We start from the raw sequence: 9,900 nt of genomic DNA on the forward strand, positions 1-9,900 counted from the left end.
AATTATCAATACACTAAATCCGTCAAACCCTAAAGAGAACTACTCCATAAATATGGAGTAATTCATCACAAATAAAGTTAAAGTAGAGAAAAACATAAATTCAATCCAAACTCGGGTCTTGAGTGAACAAAGAATGATGAAATCCTTGTGCTCGTGTTCTTCCAACTCCTCCTTAGCCTCCTTAGGTCGAATATATGTCAAAAGTTCAGAAAATAACGTTTTCCATGTATTTATACCAAGTAGGGTCGGGCCAAAATAAAATCACCTTTTCCTAGTCGAAATAGGACGTTTACTCTGTAAAATTTGCACAGGCGCGCTGCATGGGACGACGCGCCATGCGGGGTATTAGTGGGGAAATCGAGAGAGTTGTTTCTGACAGGCAGCGGAAAATTGTACACGCGCCGCGACAATGAGATTTTCTCAGAGTACGGATTTTTTCGTGTGTTTTGACATCCAGACTTGGTCATCGACCCCCGAACACGATCCGGGCTTAATCCCTTGGGCTTTTACTCAGAGTTCAAAGCTCCAAATCACTCGAATGCATTCCGTAACATCTACATAGCTTAAAATCACTCCTACAAGGCATAAAACGCGCAATAGGTACAAAACACTAGCAATTAAAGCTCAATCACAATAAAAGTGCAGTAAATTAGAGTGCAATAAGCGACTAAATACGAGATTATAGCCTATAATCAACACCCCACACTTAAACCATTGCTCGTCCTCGAGCAATCAAACTATACTTTACATAGACACGATATTTTTAAACAACTCTTATAACTTATCACACCAAGAATATTTAAAATAGATTAAGTACAATACCGTAACATCCTAACTTTAAAATTTGACTCAAAAGCACCACGTATTTTTCACAACCCACTTACTTACTCTAACACAAAGGTCAATGACACTACTTTTCCTTTGTGAATCAAGTGCCCTCACACAACAATAGAGAGTAGTTCCACACATAAAACTTTTTTAAGAACAATTAGGAACTCAAGATAGACAGAATTCGCTCACTCTCAGAAATAACATTCATATGCCACAAAAGACGTACCATAGGCTTGTCCGGAGTGTACTACTCAACTAATTGAGCTCATTCAGTCAAGGATCAAGTAGGACTTTAATTAGTTGTAATGTAGGCTGCGAGACAGGTAATATACATTTGGATATAAGAGTGACTACACCTTCCTAAGCACTTTAATACATATACATTAACAATTCAAAATCCCACACTTGCTCACGAGAGGTAAGAGGTTCAAATAGATGGTCAATTCAAACAAATGGTTAAGACTTGTAATGTGGTTACCAAAGAAACATGATTATAGGCTCAAAGGGGTTAACTAAGATACAAAACAATTAGGTGGGTAATAGCTTATAACTGGCTCAACAAAGAAATGCCTATATCACTTCCAAGACTGAATAAAACTACTGTTTCGCTTTGCAAACACACGGAGCAAGTTCTAGACATCAAATGTAATGCACAGAATACACAAAACCTCACTCACACATGGCATATAACTCACTCAGGATTGGACCATCATGAAACTCTAGCAAAGCAGTTAAGTAAAGTTAAGATCATACAATTTAAGGTACTTATACAAGAGTCAAAAATTAAGCATAAGCGTCACAACTAAAGCACTCACTATTCTCAAGGCATAATAAAGTTAAGAGATATTGCCTTTTATTTCAAATCATAGCACAAGGTTTCCTACTCCTAACAAAAATAAAAACTAACTACACCCGGTTCAAACAAAACCCTTGGAAAAGAACCACGACCCAAAGAAAAACCAAAGGGTAATTATTACACTACCTAACAAAAGAAAATCTTTTTGTCTTTTTTCTTTCGACTTTAATCCCTCAAGAAACCTGTCGGTGATATCCATCGTCGGGAAAAATCAAAAGTTTTTCAATTTTTATGAATGTTTTTCATTTTTTTAAAATCTCTAACTACTAAAACTAACAAAACTAACACATATACATACAACATACAACATATCCCTCACCCCACACTTTAAGTTATGGCATGTCCCCATGACACACAATTAAAAAGCATAAGCTAAAGAAAACTTTCCTGAATATCTAGGCGGGGTTTGAGTCGAAGTCGGGCTCCATTCCTCGCCTTCGAACTAATGTGCACATCCATGCAGACAACTTCTTCTTCGCCTTCTTGGGGTGCACCCCACACTTATCTTTATCACCCGCCGCAACTTTCTCTTTTGAGCCCTTCACTTTCCACTCAACACTTGCAGCTGGCTTCTCCTTTTTCACCCCCGTATCTACATTCATCTTGAAAGTTACAGTCTCTTCACCCACTCTAAGCATGAGCTTTCTCTCGTGTATATCTAATATTGCTCTACCCGTCGCTAAGAATGGCCTTCCTAGGATGAGGGGGACCTCCTTGTTCTCCTCCATATTTACCACTATAAAGTCTACAGGAAATACAAACTTATCTATCCGAACTAACACATCTTCCACTATCCCTTCGGGTATTAAAGTCGTTTGGTCCGCCAGCTGCAAAGATATTGGTACCGACCTTATCTCTCCAATCTCCTTCTCCAGTTTTCTATAAATAGATAGAGGCATTATATTAATTGAGGAACTAGAATCACATAAAGATTTATCAAAATTAATAGAGCCTAAAGAGGAAGGTATATTAAAACTCCCTGGATCTCCACATTTTTGTGGGAGTTTATTTTGCAATATCGTACAACAATGCTCTGTGACCTTGACCACTGAGGTCTTTTCTATCTTCCTCTTCTTTGTCAGGATCTCCTTCAAGAATTTGGCATTAGCTGGCATTTGGGAGAGAACTTATGTGAATGGCAAATTTACATTAACCTGTGTCTATAATGACCCGACCGGTCATTTTGAGATCTAGCATGTCACTCGGTTGTTTGAGGCCATGAGTAGCTTCACTTCGGGTATTACGACTTGTACGTGTGGTCGAAATTGAAATTCAGGAAGTTCGGAGTTGATTTGGAGAGAAAATTCTAATTTCAGAAGCTTTACATTGGAGGAGTTGGCTCAGGGTTGATTTTTAAGTAAACGACCTCAAAATTGTGATTTGAAGGTTCCAACAGGTTTGTATGATGATTTTGGACTTGGGCGTATGTCCGCAGCGGGTTTTGGATGACCCGGGAGTATTTTGGAGGCTATTATGGAAGTTGGCATTTTGGAAGAATTTCATAAATTTGATTTGAAGTGCATTTCAATGATATCGACGTCCGTTTGGGATTTCGAGTCTGGGAATAGCTCCGTATATGATTCCGGTCTTAGGAGCGCATCCGAAAGTGGATTTGGAGGTCCGTAGGTCATTTTGGGGTCATTTGGGTGAAAGTTGGAAATTTGGATAATTTTAAGAAGTTTGACCGAGAGTGGAGTTTTTGATATCGGGGTCGGATTCCGATTCCCGGAAGTTGGAGTAGGTCTGTAATATCGAGTGTGACTTGTGTGCAAAATTTGAGGTCAATCGGACGTGATTTGATAGGCTTCGGCATCGAATATAGAAGTTTAAAGTTCTAAAGTTCATTAAGCTTGAATTGGGGTGCGATTTATGATTTCGATGTTGTTTGATGTAATTTGAGGCCTGGAGCAGGTCCGTGTTATGTTATTGGACTGGTTGGTGTGATTGGATGGGGTCCCGAGGGCCTCGGGTGAGTTTCGGATGCTTAACGGATCGATTTTTGGACTAAGGAAAATGCTAAGGCAGCTGGTATCTAGTGGAATCGCACTTGCAAGGTTTTGGCTGCAGGTGCGAAGCCGCAGAAGCGGCCAGGAGGGTCACAGAAGCGATTTTGGGTGAGTTGGGCAGTGCCCGCAGGTGCGAAAGTTTTGGCACACCTGCATGACCGCAGGTGTGAAACCAGTAGTCGCAGTAGCGGATGGGCTCGCAGAAGCGGTCCCTTTTGTCCGCAGATGCGGAGCTTCTCCAGGTAAGGGAAATGCGCACCTACGAGGATTTTTTCGCAGGTGCGGGATCGCAAATGCGGCCAAGGCACCGCAGGTGCGAAAAATCGCTGGGCAAAATTGTTTTAAGAGCGGGATCTGGCTCTTCTTCTCTCATTTTTCTCTTGGTTGGGGAGATTTTGGAGAGCTTCAAGGAGGTATTTTCATCATCTATGTCAAGGTAAGTGATTCCCCCGTATTGTGAGTTAAATACAAGATTTATACATGGATTCAAGCATGAAAATTTTGTAGAAATTTGGGATTTTGAAGAAAAATCTAGAAATAGGTATTCTTGGATTTTGATCACGAATTTGGGCATGAAATTGAGAATAAATTATATATTTTAGTTCGTAGTGCTGTGTAGTGTTTGTCTTCGAAAATCTTTGGAATCCGGGCAAGTGGGCCCGAGGGTTGCTTTATCAATTTTTCGAGCGGAGTTGAAAATTATTATAAATTAATTAATTATGAGTATTAGAGTACATTTTGATTGGGTTGCATATTAATTGACTAGTTTTGGAGCGACGGGCATCAGTTTGAGGTGTTAGAGGACTTTGGAGATGGTTATGGGATTTCAGAGCGAGGTAAGTCTCCTGTCTAACTCTGTGAGGGAGAAATTACCCCTAGGTGTTATGTATTGATGTGTGCTACTTGTTGTGGGGGGATACGTACGCGCGAAATGACGAGAGCCCATACGTAGCTACATTCATGTTATTGTTCGGGTAGGCTTAGGTTCACATCATGTTATAGGTGTATTATTTGAGCAGTCTCTCGCCTATTAAATTCCTCTCTTTTACATTACTACTTGAGACTAGACTTGTTATTGTAGAGACTTCACGAGTTCATGATTTGTCACCGAATAATTTTACTCCTCTTACGAAATGCTTCCGTGATATATATATATATATATATACATATGGTTCATTAAAAGTTTTTGTAAAAAGAAATTACAACTCACACGTTTATTCGTGAGTGGGGTCAAGGACCCGTCAAAGCTTCTTATTCTAATGGGATCGGGCCGTTCGCCTCCGAAGCCTTTTGTATTTCTTATTCTAATGGGATCGGATCGTTCGCCTCGGCAGGATTTATGTACCACACTCTCATGGGAGCGGGCCGTTCACCTCGGCAGTTTAATATATGTATCTATGGTTCACGCAATTCGACCCTTGGCAGTGCACAATTTAAATTTTATGTTTGATCGGGTCGTACGCCTCGGCATTTCCTATATCATATCCTCATGGAATCGTGCGTAATATTTGGTAAAAAGCCAGAGTATCTGTGAGTTTTCCCGATTTGGGTTATGAAAATCTATCTGATGAGATCCACTATATTTATATATATGCTCCGGCTAAGGAGGAAATTTCAAATAGAGAGCTTGAGTTCCTCGTAAAGAGGGGTATTTGTACCACGTGATTTATTACTTGTTTACCTCATTTATTTGCTCTGCCTCATATTTACTTACCTCTTTACTGTACATGATATTATTAGACCACTAGTAAGTGTCGATGTCGACCCCTCGTCACTACTCCTCCAGGGTTAGGTTAGATACTTATTGGGTACACATTGATTACGTACTCATACTATACTTGTTGTATATTCTTGTGCAGGTACATACGTGACTAGTGGTTTTGTGAGAGAAGAGGCGCGTATGCATACGGGGACTTACGTGAACTGCATTCTATATTACGACCCGCAGCCGGCAGAGTCTACTTCAGAGTATTTATATTTATCCTGTCCAAATTTGTATTCCGGACAGATGTTGTATTTTATTTTACATTCCTAGTTGATGTTCATGCACTTGTGACACCGGGTATTGGAGTGACTATGAGTTGTTTTGTATTGAAATTTGTTAAAAATGTTATTATTTACTCTGTAAATTCCCTCTTTTACTATTTAATTGAAGGAAATATGATTTCAAAAATATTAAAACAAGAACCAAACCTATATTTATTTTGGGCTTGCCTGACAGCGGTGTCCGGCGCTATCACGAACTTTAATGGATTTTGGGTCGTGACAACATGGTATCAGAGCACTAGGTTCACTTAGGTCTCACGAGTCATAAGCGAGTCTAGTAGAGTCTTGCGGATCGGTACGGAGATGTCTGTACTTATCTTCGAGAGGCTACAAGGCTGTTAGGATCACTTCCCTTCTTGATTCCTCATCGTGCGATTTGATTCCTGTGAGGCTTACGCCTTCATCTCCTTCCTATTCAATCTTATGCGACGTGAAGCGCTTGTTATAAATTGGGAATTGAGGAATTGTAATGGTACTACAGATGTGGTGCAGGATATTTTTCCCTGCGTAATTGATTGGGCCATTATTGTCGCCTTGTGGAAGGTCGTTTTGTCGTTTCAGCCCAGTATCAGTATTATCTAAGGTTTTGAGATTTGGCATTGATTATTATGATGATTCGTGTGTTGCTATTGCACAGTATTTGTGTAATGGTAGGGCGCTTGCCTATGCTTCGAGGCAGTGAATAACTGGAAATGAGGTTTTACTCAGTGCATGATTCAGAGATTCATTATTTTATGTCCAACGAAGGAAAGGCAATCGGACTAAGAATGTTCAGGTTTGGGGTTGATGGAGTAATGAGACTTGGCATTTTCGCGCGTAGCGGAATCTTCATCCGTGATGTGGTGTCGTTGTCCTTGCTGAATGTGTTAAATTTGTCGATGTTATGGTTTTCTTCAATTCGCCTTTGGGGTAGAGTACTGTAAATAGTGTCAGGTAAGCGGTTGTCAGAGGTCGTAGTGTGCTGTGGTTCAGAATCGAATCGGTGATCCTAAAGTTGATGGCTCAAGAAAGATGATATTCGGGGAGGTTTAGAGTTGGCGGCGATCTGTTGATTCAGGTGCTACCGAGATGAATTTTGATTTAAGGCAACAACTGGGCAGCGAAGGATGAGGAAGGACATGTGGGAGGTGTCTTGCGGTGGTTAAACTTCTAGAAGGCCAAGTGTAAGAAAATAGAAGTCGAGTATTGCTTAAAGGAGGAGGGTTTGACCAAAGTGGGAGAGTGGCATAGTATCATATGGGTTCTGTGGTAGGATAGCTACATGCCTTGAGAAATGTTTAGGGTGATTTGGGGTTCATGGTGAACAGTGACTAAGTCTACGGGATTAATTTGGAAATATTGTCCACTATACGGAGGAAGGTTGGATACGACGGAAAAGGGGTTGCTTGGTATGAAGAAGGGATACAACATGACTTTGGATTGGAAGGTACTGTCGCACCTTTAGATTTTGTCAATGAGAAAGAGGAATCTTAGTGGGCTCCAGGGCTATGTGATTGTAGTTTCAAGCTAAGTCGGAGAGCCCCACCGCCTACGACTGGATTGTATGGCTGTTTACTTGGGAGGTTTCTGGTTATCGGCATATTAGTGGGTTATTACGGCTAAGGAAAGAAAACATCAGTGGTGATTTAAGCAAAGGATTTGAGGAATGTGTGCTATAATTGGCCTTATCAATACATGTTCAGGCTTTGGGAAGACTCAAGATTTATGCTTTGTGTAGATGTGATGTACAAGAGAGGTGATTCAGCCGGGTGCTTCTTTGAGTGGGCGTTCATGTGCTAACAGAGCCTTGGTGTTGATTATATTCGGGACCAAGTCAGAGTGGGTGACTCTCAACAACGGTCCTAGGGGATTCAAAGTTAAAGTGCGGTGTCGAAGGATTTGCGAGTCCATAGTATAGTTAAGTATCGAGCTATTGTAGTGGAGTATGAAAGAGACTTAGAATGCTTTATGTCATATTTGGGTATGCGGTGCAGTATTGGAGGAAGGAAAGAAGTAGCTTCGGATTTGCAGAAGGTCTTACAGAACGGGTGTACCCATTGGCGATGCTATTGTGCGCCCCAAGGAGGGTATGATGTAGTTCGTGGGTTTTGAGACAGCATGGTCTCGTGAAATAAGGTCACTCAGGATGGGTGCAGATTTGGGGTCGTTATGTTTTAAATGGAGCTATTATTATTCCTAAGCCAAGTCTAGGGTAATTAGAAGAAGTCAGATCAGTTAGCAATGGTTGAATCGACATGATATGGCAATGATCGGGTCCTTTAACGTGTTAAGTTTTACAGGTGGTTGTGGCGGTACGTGCGAGCTTGACGGCCACCGTAATTTGATTTTTTTTGGAGGGATTCGGTTATTGTGGCCTGTTATGAGGAGATGGATCCCGGAAGGGACATGGTGGTTTAGACCACTATGTAGGGTTGTATTTTCTGCGGTTATGGCAATTCAGTCACGTATGGAAATGGTTCTACTGAAATGAGTTAAATGAAAGGTTTCTATATGATGAAATGTGTACCCTATTAGTAGTTCGGGAGTTATGATGAAATTCTGGTACTCTTGCGTATTGGTATGTTAGGTGCAGTGAGCGACATGGGAATTGGAAGTTGAGGATCAAAGTTGTAGTTAAGGTCGACAAGAATGTCACGAGCTCAGATAAGCAGGGAAGAATTCAGATCTTTAGAGTAAACTAGTATTGTCCTTAGCGTCACCTGAGATCAGTGTCCTGTGTAAGAGGCTTTGTGTACTTATTTGCAGCTTCTTGATTTGCTTTACAACATTAGTGTGACCGGTGGTATGGATGTGCAGACTTGTTACCTGGTGCGGAAGGTCATGGGAGTGTATCCCACGAGAAGATTGTATAAGTGTGACCTGTATTCACTTGATTGGCCAAAGATTTAAAACCAAGTATGGAGATTGTGGTACTATCGCTAATGTGAGAATTTATGCCCGAAGGGCGCTCGGTCCATTTGGTCATGGAATGCAGAAGTTTGTTCAGGATAGGACGACTTGATTATTCGTACAATGTGTTGAGGTCCCACGTAGCGGTGGTATTATGTGAGCAGGATGGCTCTCAAGATGCATATCATGTATCGCACATTAGTCGTGCTTGAGTTTTATAGCGTATGACGCTACCCGTCTCCCCAGGATTTGTATTATGCACTTGGCGTGCTTATGGTTGATATTCGAGCATTTCGTGAGTATAAGCGTTTCGGCTCGATGTGTGTTTTCTTTAGATTATTATGTGTGGATCGGGTGGCATGCCACCACAGGTATATGGTTGGATCAGGTGGCACGGCGCCACAGATATGTTGTTTGGATCGGGTGGCACGCTGCCACGGGTATCATGGTTGGATCGGGTTGCACGCCGCAACAATGTGATATCGAGTATAGTTTCCCATATCTATCATTGTGTGTTTTGCTTCTCGTTTCCTGAGGAAGGTTCATAACATCTTTTCAGTTGTTTAAATTAGTTACGTGGGTTGAGTAGATCTTTCCAGAGTTCGTTTCCTTATGTATCACCTTCGAGTTTGAAGCTTGTTGGCACATTGTGGCATCATATGAGACTTTTGGCAGTGTCTGAGGTGGCTTACTGCCTGAGCATCTTGTACTGGGTGAAACAAGATTATTGGACCTGGGATCAATGCGATCAGATTTATATGAAGCATATTAAAGAGTAAATATTGTTATTCAAGTCCAAAATAAGGTAATGGTTCTTTTCGGGAGGAGAGACTCCATAAATTATGATTTCGGCAGGTGGTTATTAGTTCTACACGTCTTCTCTGTCGTGGCAGTATTGCGAGAGTTAAAGCAAGGCTTAATTGGTCATGAGGTATACCACGGGCTTAGGGTCAGTGGAAATTTTAGTTGTTGTTCCTTGGAAAGATTGCCTTAGGCAAATGAGTTGCGTGGTGCATGGTAAGAATTCAGTAAGGGTATACAATCATGTGTAGGTACATCATGTAGTGACAGATACGGGGTTCGTATGTTGGAAACAGACCTGGTAGAGAATTTCAGATGTTGAAATTTGGCTCTAAGCCTTATTTGACTAGACAAAAGGGAGGATTTTCAGGCTGCTTGATCTAATGTGCTCAGCTGGATTGTGGTAGCATGGGTAGGTGCACGAGGTGTTAAACAGTGATTTCAGACAACTCCGGAACAATTCTTAGCACG

Source organism: Nicotiana tabacum, chromosome 23 (assembly GCF_000715075.1).
Source record: "Nicotiana tabacum cultivar K326 chromosome 23, ASM71507v2, whole genome shotgun sequence".
NCBI lineage: Eukaryota > Viridiplantae > Streptophyta > Magnoliopsida > Solanales > Solanaceae > Nicotiana > Nicotiana tabacum.